The sequence below is a fragment of the Salmo salar genome, chromosome 01 (assembly GCF_965601325.2).
Source record: "Salmo salar chromosome 01, fSalSal1, whole genome shotgun sequence".
Taxonomy (NCBI): Eukaryota; Metazoa; Chordata; class Actinopteri; order Salmoniformes; family Salmonidae; genus Salmo; species Salmo salar.
Genome location: NC_138291.1, coordinates 137,628,660 through 137,649,706, shown reverse-complemented (window position 1 = coordinate 137,649,706; position 21,047 = coordinate 137,628,660). Strand labels below are relative to the sequence as shown.

Sequence of the window (21,047 nt, the reverse complement as noted above, 5' to 3'; positions counted from 1 at the left end):
TAGGATGTGTTGTTTAAGTGTTCCCTTTATTTTTTTGAGCAGTGTATATAGCTAGTTAGCTAGTTTGCAATTCATTCATGATTTCAGAATCGGGGAGGGTTTTGATAGTGCTGCGAAAGCCTGATGTGATGTGTTACAAGTTAGCATTCATCGAACCGATGTGAAAGTGCGCCGTTGCTAGATTTCATCCTACGTTTGTAAGATTAAAAACTATATTTGTACTCCGAATTTGGCAATAATACATACAGATATGAAACCAAAGACATTGTTTTGTCAACCCTTTGATGTGTACGACCACGTATTTGTGATCATTGTTGAGTGGTCCATGCAGCTTATGATCTCAAATATGTGTTTGGAACAGTAGCAACAGAACATATGATGCAACAAACTCTTCTAAACACCATTGTTGTCTGAACAGCATCTAAATATTTTTTTGTACTGATGGAAAACAAAGGTCTTGAACTTTATTCCTCAGTTATACCTTTTATTGTAAAAGATAAATGCAAACTTCATCATCCAAGCATCACACGGAACACATCCAGAGCCAAACTCATTCCATAAACCAGTCTAAATAACAGGTTGTGCTGACAACAAACAAAACATATGTTAGCAACCTAACAGCTAGACTAGTTTACAATGTACCACATCTCTGGTGAGCACAAGAGACTAATGTAATGTTGTTTAGAAAATAAATGCGTGTCAGCTAAGCTAACAGCAGCTACATTCTTTATTATGGCAGCCATGTTTGTTTATGTTTGACTTGGCACAAACTTCCTAATCCCAGAATGCCATTTACAATAAGATGCAAATAAACAAAGTCAAAGATGGCTGCGCTCATTGCCTGAAAAATATTAACTTAGTTTAGCCACTTTTAAGCACATTACAAATCGTCAATGTACTTGTTACAGTGTATACAAAAACCGGAGCACATGACTTGACTAGTCGTTTACCGTTTTTGACAAATTGTTCTATTCATTTTAACTATATGGTCAGAACACATCAGCCCCTTTCAGGTCCAAAATGTCCCCTTTCAGGTCAGAAATTCAAAAATGGGTGGACTGGCAGCCATTTTGAGTGTCGCCATAGCAGTAAAGCAGGAAGTATAACTCTATTTCCATGGCTCTGAAGTGATCTGTCCTCCATCGTCAGGTGTTCCATCTGGAGGACAGAAAAGACGGGCTATGTGCTGGAGAAGGACTGAATACAGCCAGAAGATCCTGGAGGAAGGAGGAGGAGGTCAACATCAACGTCACTCTGAAAGGAGGGAAGAAGATGCATCACCAGGTGAGATGGGGTACTATGACAGACAGGGGTGAGATTTCTGGGTAAGAGGGGCCTTGTTATAGTACCTGCTGAATTGGGTCTCAGGGTCAGATAGCCAAGTAACTGATTTGTCTCTGAAAACACTATGGAAATGGGAGGCAGGTAGCCTAGCTGTTAAGAGTGTTGAGCTAGTAACCAAAAGGTTGCTGGTTTGAATCCCTGAGCCAACTAGGTGAAAAATCGGTCAATGTGCCCTTGAGCAAGTTACTTAACCCTAATTGCTTCTGTAATGTCACTCTGGATAAAAGCATCTGGTAAATGTAGAAATGCCTTGTTATTTCCTGTACTCAATCATTGTGCTATCCTATTCTACACTGCTGTAAATAATTCAGAACTGATCCATGATCTAGAACAGGAACCAATACGTAACTCATGGTGTTATGTGTGTTCTTCAGGAGTTCATAGTGAAAGTCTCAAGCTCTGTTGGAGCCTGGGTCCTGACCTAGTCCACTTTAGCTGTTATGGGGGATTTTCCGGCGCATGTGTCGTTTTGTCTCGGAGTGTTGAGCACAATCAATGTGGGCTTGGGGGGGAGGCCATTGTGTGTGTGTGTGACTGGGCCATTGTGGGCTTGAGGGAGACCGTTGTCTAGTCCTGTGGGTGTCCTTGGACATGCACCTGCATTATGAATGAATGTCTGTATTATTATTTGTATCATTGCTATGGTTACGCCACCAATATAATCTATGCCCTGCATTATGTGCCAAGAAGGGGAGGAGAAACCAAGTAAAGATGGTCGAAGACAGACTAGAAGTAAGATCAGGAAACAATAGTGGATGAGAATCATATACGTAAAGAGGAGTGACTGTGTATGTTGTGTCAGACTGAAACTGTACATAAAGAGATCTCTGAGTCTGGGACCGGCAGTTGCTCCATGGACCAGCTCGGCTTATTACTTTGTAATAAAGTCTATATTGAACTCACAAGCTCCGGTGTCTAAGAGATATTTTTAAGAAGTATTTCCACGACACTGTCGGAACCACCACGGCAAAAATGTATTGAATCCATTTTAGAATAAGGCTGTAACGTAACAAAATGTGGAAAAAGGGAAGGGGTCTGAATACTTCTCTGTAGCTGGTATAGCGTGGCGCTTGCAATGCCAAGATAGTGGGTTTGATTCCCAGGACCAGACGTATGGAAAACGTATGTACACATGACTGTAAGTCACTTTGGATAAAAGCGACTGCTAAATAGCATTGACAGATTGATTTATGTCTCCCTACTTAGGTTCAGACTGGTAGCTCGACACTGTCGTCCAAGGACCACAGGCAGCTAGCTGTGTTTACAGTGCCCTCTGCTGGAGTTAGGAAGGTACTGGGGTTTATTTCTCTAGTGCAGTGATGAACTGAGACACTGCTATGAATGAAAAAAGTGAAACAACAATTGCCTACATTACCCTGTCTCTATTTTAGATTGTGCTGTCCACAAACATAGCGGAAACTGGAGTCACCATACCTGATGTTGTGTTCGTTATTGATACCAGAAAGACCAAAGAAAACAGGTACCATGAGAGCAGCCAGATGAATTCCCTGGTGATGTTTGTCAGCAAGGCCAGTGCCCTCCAATGGCAAGACAGGGCAGGACACGTACGGAACGGGTTCTGCTTCCGACCTCTACCCCAAATCCAGTTCAGGTTCTCTCTGTGAACCACAGAACAAGTTACCCTCTACAGCCTTATTGAGGTCAGCAGCTCCACAAGTAACAGCCTGATTGTGAATGTTCCTTATAACAGGTTTCTGGCCTTCATGGATTTCTCCATACCAGAAATACTGAGGGTTCACTGGAGGATCTGTGACTTCATATCGTGGTACAGTAACAATTATTTTTAATCAGAGGCGCACAATTAAAAAAAACACACAAAGTAACCACAGACCCATACTCAAAAATAGCTACTTACACATGGGTATAGAATAATGACTGTCTTACCACTTAAACACAAACACATGATCTCACCCCAAACGACTTCCGTTTACGATTCTGTCCCCTCTACAGCAGTGTGAGTACGGCTCTCCATAGGAGTTCCTGTGCAGAGCCCTGGATGCGCCCCAGCCCCAGTCAGTGAGTAACGCTGTGTTCCTGTTCCAGGGGATTGGGGCGTGCTCCTCCCTCAGCCCTCTGGGTTGCCACCCTGCCCATGAATGGCAAGATGCTCATCTTCGGCACCATCTCGGGCTGCCTGGAACCAATTGTAAGTTACGTCCATCAACGGTGACATAAATTATGTCTGAATTGCAAAATGAGCAGTTATATGTTGTTACTTTCTCTGCAATACTGTGATATCTATAAAAATATGAAATTGTGTGTTGGAACTCATATCGGTAAAAACTGTATAGCTCAGGGTATAAAAGGTGCTCTTTGAACAGGGTAGTCTCCAGTGTATTCTCCATACTGAATGTAATTGTATATTCCAGGCAACTATAGAGGCAGCCATCTCGGAGAAGCTTCCCTTTGCCACACCCATGAACCAGAAGGATCTGATCACCTGGCCATCTACAACGCTTACTTGGAGAGGTAGCACTTTTAATAACAGTATGAATGACCAAAATCAGAGGCAGGCACATGTTGATTAGGGCACACGGTAGCAAAACATTTTGCAACGGCGGATGAAAACAAGCGTGTCTTACTCGACAGGTTCACTCAGTACCTCTACATTTCAATCCGTTTTCTTCCATTTTGTGCCTAATGAACAGGACCCTGTTTTCTCTAATATAGTAATATAGTCTAACTGAATGAGTGGATTGTTTCTATGCCCTTCCAACTGTTCAGCCAGCATCTCGGTTCCTTATAACATATAATATATGCCATTTAGCAGACGCTTTTATCCAAACAATTGTCTTGCTAACAGGTGGAAGATCATACGCAGGTGGAAGAACATACGCAGTGAGAGATATTGAGCCGAGACAACCTACTACAGGAAACACTTCCTGAATCGCACTGCCCTTATCACCATAAAGGTACTCTACTCAATCAATATATCAAATCAATCAAATTTATTTTATAAACCCCTTTTTACATCAGCAGATGTCACTAAGTGCTATACAGATACTCATTCCTAAAACCCCAGAGAGCAAGCAATGCAGAAGTAGAGTGGCTAGGAAAAACTCCCTGAAAGGCAGGAATCTAGGAAGAAACCTAGAGAGGAACCAAGGTGGCCAGTCCTTTTCTGGCTGTACACGGTGGAGATTTGAGGACAGATCATTATTCAAGACGTTAAAACGTTCATAGATTACCAGCAGGGTCAAATAATAACCAGTTCAACACCTCAGGAGTTAATGTCAATTGGCTTTATATAGGCAGGCATTCAAAGTTTCAAAGTGTCTCTCCGTGCAGCAGCAGGTAGGGAGGGGGGTCGAACAGCACGTCTACTCTACTCTATTCTCTCTCACACAAACCTGTGCATGTTTTTCTCATCTTGTATCTTACATCATCATGTATCTTGTAACAATGAGCATGTTTGTAACTGATACGGTATACAGTGTAAGTAGTGATCTGACCTTTAGAGTGGTTAGTCAGAACTTTACCAGAGATGGAGTCTAGTCTTGGTTTGGCTCTTGGTGGCTCCAGTCTTGACTCCGTCTCTGAAATTCACCTGGATCTCCTCCCCATCAGTACATCAAACAGGAGCTGATGAGGATGATGGACCAGGTCGTATTCTCTTCTTCCTCCGAGTCTGGTTGAGGACCAGCTTCCCGGGACCGGTCTGACCCGACGGGGCCCCAGGCTCCCCTCACCCCTTTGGGTAAGGCTCAGATCTGTGTACTGAACGCGGTGGTGACGGGAGGGCTGTGTGACAGTGTGGGGCGGATCCTCTACACGCCCTCTGTGGATGCGCTGGACCGGGTGGCCTGTTCTGTGGAAACCTCCCAGGGGAAGGCCCACGTCCACCCCTCCTCCTTCAACCACTACCTACTCTTCCAGGAGAAGGTCAGTTGGATAGAGATAACACTATCGCTCTTACTCTCTCTGTTTCTTTATCTCTCTGTATATCTATTAATAGACCATCAATACACTTTTTGTATCTGTCTCTATGGTGGGTCCATCTTACTCAGGGAGGCACTGAGGTAGAAGATGCCCTTAAGATTTAGGATCAGATTACCAAACTCCCTCAATCCTATCCATAATCATTTAGGAAGTGAAAAATCGGACCCTGTATCAGTGGTTAGGGGCAACCTCTAACTACTCCTAGGGAGGCCCCAATAAATTGAAGTACTAAATGTGTTTCCTAATCGGATGTAAAAGACTTGATGTTTTAATGTCATTTGGACTCGTCCTCTGATCTACCTGTGGGACACAACCCTGATATCTCCATTCCCCATGCTACTGTTTGGAGGGGACATCAACGTGCAGAACCGTGAACGACTCATATCTCTGGTCGAATGGATCCACTTCCAGGTCAGAGTTCATCTCTGAGCCAGCTGTATTAAATGTGTATTATTATACTGTATGTGTCATGCATGACTAGAGGGCTGTTACTGGAGACTTACATTTCCCTCACTAACTTTAAACATCAGCTATCTGAGCAGCTAACCGATCGCTGCAACTGTACATAGTCCATCTGTAAATAGCTCACCCAATCTACCTACCTCATCCCCATATTGTTTTTATTTACTTTGCTGCTCTTTTGCACACCAGTATCACTACTTACACATCATCATCTACTCATCATTATCTGCTCATCTATCTCCAGTGTTAATCTGCTAAATTGTAATTACTTGTAATTACTATGGCCTATTTATTGCCATACCTCCCAATGCCATTTGCACACACTGTATATAGACTTTCTTTTTTTTCTATTGTGTTGACTGTACGCTTGTTTATTCCATGTAACTCTGTGTTGTTGTTTCTGTCGCACTGCTTTGCTTTATCTTGGCCAGGTCGCAGTTGTAAATGAGAACTTTTTCTCAACTAGCTTACCTGGTTAAATAAAGGTGAAATAAAATAAAAAATAAAACAAAACAGCAGAGACAATAGGATAGACAAAGATAAAGAAAATCAAACTATTGTAGCCAATTTCCCAGACCCAGATTAAGCCTACTTCTGAACTGAAAATGAGTGTTCAAAAGAGAATCTCCATTGTAAGTGTTCTTTAGTCCAATACTAGGCTTAACCTGGGTCCAAGAAACTGACCCTTGTAGTTGTTGAGCATACTGTAGCAAGCAAGGCTCTGTTTGATCTCGGCTCCTCCCTGTCCCCTCCCCCAGGCCCCAGTGAGGATTGGAGTGATCTTTAAACACCTGAGGAAGCTCTTAGACTCACTACTGGAGAAGATGCCGGAGAACCCAAGGATGAATCTAGAAAGTTATATTCTACCCTTTCTCTGTCTTTCCCCTTCCTTTTTAATCTTGTATCCTTTTCTCATTTTTTCATTTCAAATGCTGTATTTTTGTGTGTGTGTGTGTGTGTGTGTGTGTGTGTGTGTGTGTGTGTGTGTGTGTGTGTGTGTGTGTGTTCATGAAATGAAACATTTAGCTCTGTGTTTAGCACTGTGTAGTGGCTAATGGTATTATTTACTCTCTTTGTCTCTGAACTGTAGATGAGAAGACCATGCAGTTGATTAAAGAACTGATCAAGATGTTGTACGTCTCCTGACCCCTGTGACTTCTCATTGGAGACCTCAGTTATAGAGATGTCCCTGAGACAATATTGGGTGGATAGATGGATGACCTAAGGATAAGCGGGTGGTGGTGATTGTATAACAAAATGTAAATTATGAAACCAAATAGCATATTTCTTATCCAATGATGACTGTTGCCAAACATTAAATAAAACTATCATTGGTGTTCATGTTGAATATACGTTTTAGGAAAAAATGATTTATTCATGGCTCCCTCGCTCGGAATGTAACAGACATCCTTTGGTGAGTGTTTCATGTTTTTGTTTTCCAAAAGACAGAAACAGAAGCGCAATAGCTTTGTGTTTGCTTCTAGTAAACATCCTTGAAATATTCCTGCAATTATGCCACTGGTGCTGCCCAAACATTATTTCTTTAAGAATAGAATAGAACTTCTCCAAACAATAACGAACGAGAACAGCTGTGCCCAGTGCTGTAACCCAAGACTTTCTCTGTCTGTGACACAAACAAACAACATTGCTTTAATGACTATCAAGGGATCTACCCCCCCTAGCTAGCTTCATGTATTATGATGTAATTTACTTGACTTGACATTTAGAAACCACAGAAAAGAAGTGGCCATGCACACAGAGGGTATACAAATCTATTTCGATTTTACTCTGCACACTCTAAGAAAAAAGTGTTTCCTGAAAAGGGTTCTTCAGCTGTCCCCATAGGATAACCCTTTTTGGTTCCAGGTATAACCCTTTTGGGTTTCATGTTGAGCCCTCTGTGAAAAAGGTTCTGCATTGAACCCAAAAGGGTTCTCCTATGGGGACATCCGAATAACCCTTTTAGGTTCGAAGGTGCTAAGTGTACTGTGTACACATGCGAGTTCTGGCAGTGTGGTTACGTTTACACTTTGATTTTCTGAATATATAATAAAGCTCTTTAGGGCCATGTTCATTAGGCACCAAATGGAAGAAAACGGACTGAAACAGGGAGGGATTACCTTGACTTCTAAAATATAAAACGCTTCAAACATTTTGAAAAATGTTCCCTTGTGTGCGCTAATGAACACAACCCAGGTTAGATACCTCTGCTTTAATAAAGTGCGGTCCCTCTGACCCCTCCATGACAACTTGCGTGACAAAACACATCAATATTTATGAACACCGACTGACCTCACACAGTGACTGGTCTCACTTGAAAATAATATTTAATCTCAATAAGATCACCATGCTAAACAAAGGACACATTTTTAAAAACATGGGGGTGACTCCATCATGATCTTCTCCTCCCCTGTGTGACAAAACACTCCCACACATCACAGTTAAGAAACAATTGTTATGCCGTTTTAACCACCAGTTGGCGTTTCGGACAGTAGTGTGTTAAAAAATTATTTTGTGTCATTTCCAATTTCTGCTGATTCTATCACTGTGTTTTCTCAGGCCTTACCCACTTCTGTATTTGTGTGGCTGAGGCTCGCTCAAAACACAAAGGCCCAAATATGGACATTAATGTCTTTCAAGGATATGATGTGTATACTTGGTTTACTGCAATATTAGCTCTTAAGGGGACAAATTTAATTGAATGATTTGGGTGTTATCTGTCAGAGATCTGTCTCACTTTCTATGCATTTAAAAACAAAACACATGGTTTATTTGTGAATGACAGACTCTGACTCTCCACAGCTACATGCCATGCCACACTGAGCAGAAAACAGGAAGAGATCTTCAGTTGAAAACAGCAAAATACCCATCTCAAAGAGTTTGCCAGACAGCTGAACACTTTGCATCCATATTAGGGGCTCTATTTTAACAAACCTGACGCAATGTCAAATCTTAGCACCGGCAGTAGTGTTATATGTTCAGGAGTGTGTCAGAAATATTTGTGCTATTTTCAGAACCGGAATTATGGGCGCATTAGCTGGCGGTGGTGCAAAAAGGCTGGGTTTTGATGAATAAACAAGTTATTGATGTGTCGAGGCTTGGCCCCTCACTGGCCATCAGAATGTGCTCCATGGCTAAATATGTGGCTGCTTCTAGTTGTGCATTTAAGGTCTGTTAGTCCGTTATAGCCTAGTTTGTTAAATAGCCTGCACCATATTTGCTAAATATGTTGAACATGTTTTCAGTCCACATTGTTGTAATTGCATTGCTTCAATATGGAAATACATTGTTAAACATAGGCTATAGCATGCACACTGATATAGGGGCTAGGTCTACTGTAAATTACAGTCTGGACATGGACATACTGTGCCAAACTGTCACGTCCTGACCATTGTAGGAGGTCATTTGCCATAGTGGAGTGGTCAGGGCGTGACAGGTGGTTGTTTTGGGTGGTTTTGGGGTTTTCTGTTTCTAGGTGAGATCGTGCTAGAATTCTATTTCTATGTTTCGTTTTCCATGTTTTGGCCGGGTATGGTTTCCAATCAGAGGCAGGTGTCTTTCGTTGTCTCTGATTGGAAGCCATACTTAGACAGCCTGTTTTCTTTTGGGGTTTGTGGGTAGTTGTTTCCGTTTAGTGTACCTGACGGGACTGTTGTTGGTCGTTTTGTTGTTTTGTTGTTAAAGTGTATTCATTAAAGACAAAGAATGAGCACTAAGAATGAGCACTATACACGCTGCGCCTTGGTCTCCATTCAACGACCCCTATGACACAAACGTTATCAATAAGCAAGATTAAATTCACTAGGCTATTGATAAGGCCTAAAAATACATTGTATAATTCTAATCAAATTCTAAGAAAAATGAAACAACTTGTTTTAAATAGGCTATATCTAAATACAGTTCCAGGCACCTTAAATTGCTTCCTGTGGATGTCTAATACACACAAGGCAACTTAGACTATGGAGGGTTTTACGCACATCCAAACTTTTCACAGGAGCTTGATAAGGATCCAATATAAAGAGAAAGGGGGATTGTCCAGTCACCGTTATACTGCTCATGAATGTAATGTGTTATAAACATCATGGAACCATCTGACAGATCATATTTGCACTTCTCCAGAAATAGCAGACAAAGTTGCATCACATTCGAGAATCTTTCCAATAAATGTGTTTTTTAATCAAATTAAAACGAAAAACAATCAATCAATAAATTAACAACAATATTACGAAATAGGATCGGGTCAGAAGCATGATATCATAAATCGCTTCTCGCATTCCATGGTACTGTGTACACACTTATGCCTAAATGTCTTTATGCATAGGCTCCTGTTAATTGTAACATTGCCTATGAGGCAGATTATCAAAACAAGTGTCTGTTAATATGGCATTATATGAGGACAATAGTTTGGAGGAGCATGTCTTTGGTAATCGGATGACAGGCGCTCATTGAAAATTGGGATGGATCAGAGGAGGCTGGTGGAAGGAGCTATAGGAGGATGGGCTCATTGTAATGGCTGGAATGGAATAGTTGTATTAATGTTTCTAAATACCAGATTCACTGGCATCTTTCTCCTTCCATGAGCACTGTGCGTCCTGGCTGAATGGGCTGAGCTTCAGCTCTAAAAATCCTTGCCATTATCAACTGTGTTTCTGTTAAAACCTGCATTTTATGAGTCTTAAAACTTCGCAGGTTGAAATGAGTTGTCATGAATCTTACCCTGGAGGCAGAACTGAGCTATTTCCACGAGATGTGCAAGCTGCAAAGTCAAAATTGGCTATATTGTGAAAATTCATAAAAACAAACATTTTAATTTAAGGTGAGGGTTAGGCATTAGGGTTAGCAGTGAGGTTAAGGTTAGGGTTAGGTTTAAAATCAGATTTGATGACTTTCTGTGCCAGCTAGTGATCACTCTGCAGAGCTGTCTCCAGGGCAAGATTTATGACAATAAATGCCAGCCTGCTAAAACTTCCCATTAGTGATGCATGAAATTGACACTTTCACACTTGTTTTGAAGGACACACCTCAAACATTGCCACACCTCCCACCACAGCGCAAGAGAGCTAATGTTATATAGGTACGGTGCTGAATCTGACATTAGGACTACAAAAGAAATGCCAGTGCGGCAGTTTTTACGTAACAAAATTGCAAAATAAAGTGCGTTTGACACAGCCAAAAATAGATCCCTAGACGTCAAGCGTGTCAGGTTCCTGTGCACCCACTCATTTGTTCCTCAATTTGATTGTATGAGGTGTCATGACGTTGCCCTGTTGGTGAGGTTTATGACCCCCATAAATACCTTTTCCCCTTTTCTCTCTCTACTCTACAGATTGGACTCTTAGAAAGCCCTTTGTTAACATGGAGAGAGTGGTAACATCAAAAAGTTGGGGAACGGAACCATATTTCGGTAATCCAACCAGTTGAAAATATCTGTTGGTACTTAAAGAATATGATGTCAGATCAGTTGTCGTCTGAGACATAATTACTGCTTATAGGACGACATAAACTGTATCTTGGAAAGTCGACACATTCTAGTTATCAGATTCACATGGAATTGTTGTGCAATTTAAATGTTTAAATATGAAACTTTGTGAAACGATGAAATGTAATTTTAGCTTCTAAATGAGAGAATTGTTTTAATAAGTGAACTATGCTCACTCAGTGGCCCCGCCCAAGTGAACAGACATTGGTTGTGAACAATGAAACACGCCCTTCTCTCCACCACTACAAAAGCCCATTGATGAAAGTCAACCTTGGGTTCCCGATGACGTGAGGACTGCTGTCCATACGTTTAAAAGGGCTAATATCAACTACAGAACTAAGCCAACCTCAGCGTGAGCTCTGGTTGCGAATGGTTGAACGACTACAACCTAACGAAATTAACATTGTGTTCCCGAGGACGTGAGGACTGATGTCCATACGTTTAAAAGGGCTAATTTCAACGTGGAGGTGACAATTGACACACTGGAAGGATGAATTTCGACTATACCAGCCAGAATATAGCATGAGCTTATAGTATGGTAACTTGGTATGAACTTTGAACTCTTATTCACTAAAGAAGTGATACATCCTAGACGTCGAGTTAGCAGCAGCAGCTGTAAACGTGGGCTAGGAAAGGACGGACAATCTCTTCAGAAAGACAGGGTACTACAACGTATCCGTTCTACCACACGACGACGGTACTACAACGTATCCGTTCTACCACAATACATATTCTTCAAAGGACAAGGGAGATCTCTGCTGGGCAACCCAGCCTTCCATCTTCGACCAATCTATCGAAGCGCAGCTCAGAGTAAATATTTCTTGCATTTTCCTTTTCCAAATGGGCGGTTATCTAGAATGCATAAGATTCTGTATTTACGATAGCATAGCTTCATAAGGTCCGATAGAGACCCAATCTTTTTGTTCCTCAGTCTTCCCGTGCTTTCATTCAAACCCAACCCCCTTTCTTTGTGTAACCAGCCGTCATATCAGTTCCGGCCGCTAGGGACGTTTTCTTGTATGACATAATTAGTTATCAATGTATGATCCATCCTGTGTATATGTAATTCTGTGTGATTATTTAGGTATTTAGTAAATAAATAATTAAACCAAATGTTGTATTGCTGATTCAACTTGTTAGCCAGGGTTCGTGAAGATAACCAAGAATTTTACGACATTCAGAAGAGACTGAATAAGGTGACGATTAATAATTGACTGCTATTGATGTAAAAAATGAACAGGTCTTTATGGGTTTATTCGGAAGACAACAGCTCTATAAACATTCTTCCGTGGTGCCCCGACTTCCTAGTTAATTACATTTACATGATTAGTTTAATCAGGTAATATTAATTACAGAGAAACGATTTTATAAATAGCATGTCATATATCACTTAATCCGTAGCAAAGACACGACAGGGGAAAAACCAAGAGTACTTGAAGGTACCCACCCCTCATAACAAGCAAGTCTGTCAGGGTTTCAAAACATAATTTATGAATGTGCAAAATCAAATCAAAATATAAATGTAATATGCGCCGAATACAACAGGTGTTGACCTTACTGTGAAATGCTTACTAATGGAGCCAACTAAAGGAAAAATAGTAACAAAATAAAATAACAATAAGGAGGCTATACACAAGGGGTGCCGATGTGTAGCCCGTGCTTCCTAGCTAGATATGTAGCTTGTGTGTGTGTGTGTGCGTGCGTGCGTGCGTGCGTAATTAATTAATTAATTAATTAATTAATTAATTAATTAATTGAGTGAGTGAGTGAGTGAGTGAGTGAGTGAGTGAGTGAGTGAGTGAGTGAGTGAGTGAGTGATTGTGTTAGGGTGTGTTACATAAATGCATGAAATGGCCGTCTATAAAGTTATTACATACCTTTATATCAAATATGACACATTTACAATACTAACAAAAGTGTGTGTGTGTGTGTGTGTGTGTGTGTGTGTGTGTGTGTGTGTGTGTGTGTGTGTGTGCACTTGATTTCCTACATTATCAAGACCCCAATGTCCTAACATTTCACCTTAATTTCCTGAAAAGGTAGGAAAACAATAACTTTTCAGGTCCTGAATTTGTTCTAATGATATTTTAAGCTTAAGGGTTAGGTTTAGTGTTTTGGGGTTAGGTATAGGTTTAGGGTTTTGGGGGTTAGGGTTAGGTTAAGGGTTAGGTTTAGGGGTTAGGGAAAATAGGATATTTTTACACTCCAAAAAGTCCTGACATTTCACGAAAACACGGCTGTGTGTGTGTGTGTGTGTGTGTGTGTGTGTGTGTGTGTGTGTGTGTGTGTGTGTGTGTGTGTGTGTGTGTGTGTGTGTGTGTGTGTGTGTGTGGCATCAATATGCACGTGTGTGTTTTGTGTGAGTGTCAGTGTGTGTCGTTAGAGTCCAGTGAGTGTCCATCGAGCCTGTGCAAAAGACTAATTTTATTGATCGTATACACATATTTAGCAGATGTTATTACGGGTGTAGTGAAATGCTTGTGTTCCTAGCTCCAACATTGCAGTAATATCTAACAAGACACAACAATGCACACGAAAAAAGTAAAATAATGGAATTAAGAAATATAGAAATATTAGGAGGAGCAATGTCGGAGTCCGGAGTATAAATATACTGCATGTATACAGTGCATTCAGAAAGTATTCAGGCCCTTGACTTTTTCCACATTTTGTTACGTTACAGCCTTTTTCTAAAATTGATTCAAATTGTTTTCCCCCTCATCAATCTACGCACAATACCCCATAATGACAAAGCAAAAACAGGTTTTTAGAAATTGATGCAAATGTATTTTTAAAAAACAACTGAAATATCCCATTTACATAAGTATTCAGACCCTTTTGTCACGTCTACTCCAGCTCTGCCTCTCTGGCACTCATTGTCGCCAGTTTACTTATTATTACGCACACCTGCCACCATCGTTATGCGCACCTGCGCCTCATGAGACTCACCTGGACTCCATCACTTCTATGATTACCTCCCCTATATCTGTCACTCCCTTTGGTTCCTTCCCCAGGCAGTATTAGTTGTGTTTCTCATGTCCAGACGCTACTCCTGTTTTGTATTGTTCCATGTTTTTTGTATTATTAAATTCACCCCCTGTACTTGCTTCCTGACTCCGAGAGTCTAAGTTACACCTTTACTCAGTACTTTGTTGATGCACTTTTGGCAACAATTACAGCCTCGAGTCTTCTTGGGTATGACGCTACAAGCTTGGCACACCTGTATTTGGGGAGTTTCTCCCATTCTTCTCTGCAGATCCTCTCAAGCTCTGTCAAGTTGGATGGGGAGCGTCATTGCACAGCCATTTTCAGGTCTCTCCAGAGATGTTTGATTGGGTTCAAGTCCGGGCTCTGGCTGGGCCTCTCAAGGACATTCAGAGACATGTCCCGAAGCCACTCCTGCGTTGTCTTGGCTGTGTGCTTAGGGTTGTTGTCCTTTTGGAAGGTGAACCTTGGCCCCAGTCTGAGGTCCTGAGCGCTCTGGAGAAGTTTTGGTGCACCTGTACTGACCTCTCTTTCTGGATGATAACAGGGTGAACAGGCTGTGGCTCGGGTGGCTGAGGTCCTTTTTTGGCCTTCCTGTGACACCAGGTGTGGTGTGACAATACAAATATTCAGGTAGACATTTGATTAACTGTTCAGCAGTCATGGCTTGGGGGTAGAAGCTGTTAAGGAGCCTTCTGGTCCAAGACTTGGCGTTCTGGTACCACTTGCCATGCAGTAGCAGAGAGAACAATCTATGACTTGGGTGGCTGGAGTCTTTGACAGTTTTTAAGGCCTTCCTCTAACACCGCCTGGTATAGAGGTCATGGATGGCAGGAAGCTCGTTCCCAGTGATGTACTGGGCCGTACGGACTATCCTCTCTAGCGCTTTGCCAAGCAGTCACCATACCAGGTCACCACCTGCAACCAGTCAGGATGCTCTCAATGGTGCATCCTGACTGGTTGCAGAACTTTTGGAGGATCTGAGGTCCCATGCCAAATCTTTTCAGCCTCCTGAGAGGGAGGCAGTCTCTTCACGACTGTGTTGGTGTGTTTGGACCATGATAGATCCAAGGAACTTGAAGATCTCGACCCGCTCCACTACAGCCCCGGCGATATGTGTGTCCTCCACGATGTGCAATAATACCACTTGAGAGCAATGTTACCTCTAGACTATTCACTTGTCTATGCAACCTTAATCTGACGTTTATTAGTTTGTCTCCACAAGATCTGTTGGCAATCACCAACACGAAACTAGCCTGCGTCACAAAGTACAGTGTCCCAATACAGACCGTGAGATTACCATAGACCACAACCAGAAACAACTACGTTGTAACGGCTATCAAATGGAGTAGAACAAGGCGCAGCGTGGTTAATGCGCATCATGTATTTATTTTACCGAGAACACATAAACAGAAACCGACAGCCACACAGTTCTGTCAGGTAAGCAATACAAAACAGAAATTAACCACCCACAAAACCCAAAGGAAAATACGCTACCTAAGTATGGCTCCCAATCAGCGACAACGATGTACAGCTGTCCCTGATTGAGAGCCATAGCAGGCCAAAACAAAAGAAATACAAAACATAGAAAAAAGGACATAGAATGCCCACCCTAGTCACACCCTGGCCTAACCAAAATAGAGAACAAAACCCTCTCTATGGCCAGGGCGTGATAGTACCCCCCCCCCCCCCCCAAAGGTGCGGAATCCGGCCGCAAAACCTGACTCTAAAGGGGAGGGTTCGGGTGCGCCTTCTTACGGCGGCGGCTCTGGTGCGGGATGTGGACCCCGCTCCACCTCTTTGGCTTGGCCCACTTAGGTGGTGCCTCTGGAGTGGGGACCCTCACCGCCGACCCCGGACTGGGGACCCTCGCAGCGGGCCCCAGACAGGCGGGCGACTCTGGCGGCGCCGGTCGGGCGGGCGACTCTGGCGGCGCCGGACAGGCGGGCGACTCTGGCGGCGCCGGACAGGCGGGCGACTCTGGCGCAGGCACAGGACTCACCAGGCTGGGGAGACATGCAGGAGGCCTGGCTCTGGGAGCAGGCACAGGACTCACCAGGCTGGGGAGACTTGCAGGAGGCCTGACTCTGGGAGCAGGCACAGGACTCACAAGGCTGGCGAGACATGCAGGAGGCCTGGCTCTGGGAGCAGGCACAGGATAGACCGGGTCTTGAAGACGCACTGGAGGTCTGGAGCGCACGGCCTGCACAACCCGTCCTGGCTGAGTTGTTACTGTAGCCCGGCACGGGCGGAGTGCTGGCACAGGGCGAACTGGGCTGTGCTGAGGACTGATGGCTGCCGTGCGTAGAGCAGGCGCAGGGTAGCCTGGGCCTAGGAGACGCACTGGTGGCCAGATGTGCTGCGCCGGCGCACTTCTCCCTGGCTGGATGCCCACTCTAGCACGGCACTTGCGGGGGGCTGGTATCGACCGCACCGGACTGTGCGTGCGGATGGGCAAGACCGTGCGCACTTCCGCATAGCACGGTGCTCTCCACGCCAAACGCTCCCCATAATAAGCACGAGGAGTTGGCTCAGGTCTATTGCCTGACTTACCCCAACTCCCCATGTGCCCCCCCCAAAAAAAAATTCTGGGGCTGCCTCTCAGGTTCCCGTAGCTCCCTTAACTTGTCCTCCCAGAACCGACGTTCCGACTCCCATGTCCATCCTTCTCCCCGATGCTCCAATCCACGCTGCTTGGTCTTCTTGTGGTGGGTGGTTCTGTAACGGCTGTCAAATGGAGTAGACCAAGGCGCAGCGTGGTTAGTGCTCATCATGTATTTATTTTACAGACAACACATAAACAGAGAAACAGAAACCGACAGCCAAACAGTTCTGTCAGGTAAGCAATACAAAACAGAAATTAACCACCCACAAAACCCAAAGGAAAACAGGCTACCTAAGTATGGCTCCCAATCAGCGACAATGATGTACAGCTGTCCCTGATTGAGAGCCATACCAGGCAAAAACAAAGAAATACAAAACATAGAAAAAAGGACATAGAATGCCCACCCTAGTCACACCCTGGCCTAACCAAAATAGAGAACAAAACCCTCTCTATGGCCAGGGCGTGACATACGTGCTACACAGATGGTTGTTAAATAAATTAAGTGACTGTCACAAAAATATTTATTGATCCACAACAAATATTTAGATGAACTAATACATAAGTCATTCTGACTTTATCAAGCAACTTTAAGACTTTTAGATCATGCACCTGTTTTGTTCTATATTCATGTACAAATCAACAAACACAATTAGCCTTCTTGTATTGAAAAGCTGCAATATGCTTTGGACAGTCTGGTGTCATGTCTGGTGTCAAAGCTCTTCTCTGTCCACCCCAATGGTGGAACCAGCTTCCCCCTGAAGCTAGGAGAGCAGTGTCCCTGCCCATCTACTGGAAACATCTGAAACCCTAGGTCTTCAAAGAATATCTTAAATAATCCCACAGCACCAACCCCTCCCCCATCCCAACAAAATCCCTTTCGTAATCTATGTCACTTGTTACATTCACTTCAATCAGTGTAGATGAAGGGGAGGAGAAAGGTTAAAGAAGGATTTGTAAGCTTTGAGACAATTGAGATATGGATTGTGTATATGTGCCATTCAGGGAGTGAATCGGCAAGACAAAAGATTTGAGTTCCTTTGAACAGGCTATGGTAGTTGGTGCCAGGCGCACCAGTTTGAGTGTGACAAGAACAGCAACGATGCTGGGTTTTTCACGCTCAACAGTTTCACATGTGTATCAAGAATGGTCCACCACACAAAGGACATCAGGCCAACTTGACACAACTGTGGAAAGCATTGGAGTCAACATGGGCCAGCATCCCTGTGGAACGCTTTCAACACCAGGAAGAGTAGCTGCTGAATGTGAACTTTAAAAAGAAAGTTAGCAAAAACAGATAAGATCTTGCTACCATGGAAAGTTAAATGCCTGACTATTTGTGGAAAAAATCACCCTGATTAATTCTTTAGTCATATTCCAGTTTACCTATTTGCTTATGGCCCTGCCTACACCGAACTATTTGTTTTTTAAATGATATGAGCAAAACATATTTCACTTCATTTGGAATGGCAAGCCAGACAACATTTTACTTGCTTATTTATACATTGCTCAAAAAAATAAAGGGAACACTTAAACAACACAATGTAACTCCAAGTCAATCACACTTCTGTGAAATCAAACTGTCCACTTAGGAAGCAACACTGATTGACAATACATTTCACATGCTATTGTGCAAATGGAATAGACAACAGGTGGAAATTATAGACAATTAGCAAGACACCCCCAATAAAGGAGTGGTTCTGCAGGTGGGGACCACAGACCACTTCTCAGTTCCTATGCTTCCTGGCTGATGTTTTGGTCACTTTTGAATGCTGGCGGTGCTTTCACTCTAGTGGTAGCATGAGACGGAGTCTACAACCCACACAAGTGGCTCAGGTATTGCAGCTCATCCAGGATGGCACATCAATGCGAGCTGTGGCAAGAAGGTTTGCTGTGTCTGTCAGCGTAGTGTCCAGAGCATGGAGGCGCTACCAGGAGACAGGCCAGTACATCAGGAGACGTGGAGGAGGCCGTAGGAGGGCAACAACCCAGCAGCAGGACCGCTACCTCCGCCTTTGTGCAAGGAGGAGTAGGAGAAGCACTGCCAGAGCCCTGCAAAATGACCTCCAGCAGGCCACAAATGTGCATGTGTCTGCTCAAACGGTCAGAAACAGACTCCATGAGGGTGGTATGAGGGCCCGACGTCCACAGGTGGGGGTTGTGCTTACAGCCCAACACCGTGCAGGACGTTTGGCATTTGCCAGCGAACACCAAGATTGGCAAATTCGCCACTGGCGCCCTGTGCTCTTCACAGATGAAAGCAGGTTCACACAGCACATGTGACAGACGTGACAGAGTCTGGAAACGCCGTGGAGAACGTTCTGCTGCCTGCAACATCCTCCAGCATGACCGGTTTGGCGGTGGGTCAGTCATGGTGTGGGGTGGCATTTCTTTGGGGGGCCGCACAGCCCTCCATGTGCTCGCCAGAGGTAGCCTGACTGCCATTAGGTACCGAGATGAGATCCTCAGACCAGATTATTTCTTTCATTCAGATCTAGGATGTGTTGTTTAAGTGTTCCCTTTATTTTTTTGAGCAGTATATAATGAATATTAGTTTGGGGGGCAAAAATTATTACATTTTAAAGCAATGAACCTTTGACTAACGGCATCAGTCATACAAAAGTTATACCCAAACTGGTTCTCCAGTAGATTAATAAGAATATCTCACCCCTTCCTCAAAAATTGACATTTTCCCTGTATACAGATTACAACCTCTCACTTTCAGTTAATTGAAAATGGAGCACAATGACCCTGAGCTGCCGAGGAGAGCCCCAGATAACAACATGGGCTACACATTCAGTCTCTACTGAGGACATCTGTAAGCCATTCAAACGTGTTAACCTTCGCAAGGCTGCCGGCCCAGATAACATGTCTAGCAGTGCCCTCAGAGCATATGCAGACCAGCCAGCTGTTGTATTCTCTGACATTTTCAATCTTTCCCTAGCTGAGGCCTCTATCACCCACCTGCCTGAAGATGTCCACTATCATCCCTATGCCCAAGAAAGGGAAAGTAACTGAACTGAATTACTACCGACCAGTAGCACTCATTATCGTCATCATGAAGTGCTTCGACAGGCTGGTCAAAGACCATATCACCTCCTCCCTCCCTCCCACCTCCTCTTCAACTCGCCTACTGCCCTGACAGATCCATGGACGACGCAATCGCCATTGCACTGCACACTGCTCTTACCCACCTGGACAAAAGGAATGCATATGTGAGGATGCTGTTCATCAACTACAGCTCATCCTTCAATACCATAGTTTCCTATTAGCTCATTACAAAGCTCACGGCCCTGGGTCTGAACTCCTCCCTATGTCCCGGCTTCCTGACGGCCGCTCCCAAGTGGTGAAGGTAGGCAACATTACCTCCTCGACACTGATCCTCAACACGCGGGCCCCACAAGGATGCGTCCTCAGTCCCCTCCTGTATTCTCTGTATACCCATGACTGCGTGGCCTCACACAGTTCCAACTCCATCATCAAGTTCGCTGACAACACCAACAATGACGAGACAGCTTACAGGGAGGCGGTAGGCACTCTGGCGGCATGGTGCCGGGTAAACAACATCTCCCTCAACATTAGCAAAGAAAAAAAGCTGATTGTGGACTTCAGGACGAACCAGGCTGGACACTCCCTCATCCTCCTCAACGGGGACACCGAAGAGACGGTCAATAACTTCAAATTCCTAGGCCTACACATCTCAGAAGCTGAAATGGTCTAGCGTAGAAAGCACGACAGCGACTCTTCAACCTCAGGATGCTGAAGAAATTTGGCCTGTCCCCCTCAACCACCACAAGCGATGCCCTGTTCTCCCCGCTTCAATCACAGACACAGCCAGGACAGGAGCACCATGGCAATAACTGAAAGACTGGCCAATAGTTTCTACCCTCAGACCATCAGGCTGCTGAATAGCCACCACTAGACAGCTACATGCTCCCCCTCCCTACTCCCCCTATGGACATTCCCACACCCTCAATTCTCATTTACCTAACCTGCTGCTCCATGTTACAACAAATATTATGGTTAAACTGAAATATACTAATTGATACAAATTTAAATGATTTATAGAAAAAAAAGGAATGATCTTTGTTATCGTAATTTCCGGACTATTAACCGCACCTGAGTATAAGCCGCACCCACTGAATTAAAAAATAAATAATATTTTGAACATAAATAAGCCGCACATGTCTATAAGCCGCAGGTGCCTACCGGTACATT

General features: G+C 43.7%; 1 pseudogene; it reads left to right on the top strand.

The window, feature by feature from the left end:
- Nucleotides 1-1,049: 1,049 nt before the first annotated feature.
- Nucleotides 1,050-7,064, top strand: LOC123728244 (ATP-dependent RNA helicase DHX29-like; annotated as a pseudogene).
- The last annotated feature ends 13,983 nt before the right edge of the window (nucleotides 7,065-21,047 follow it).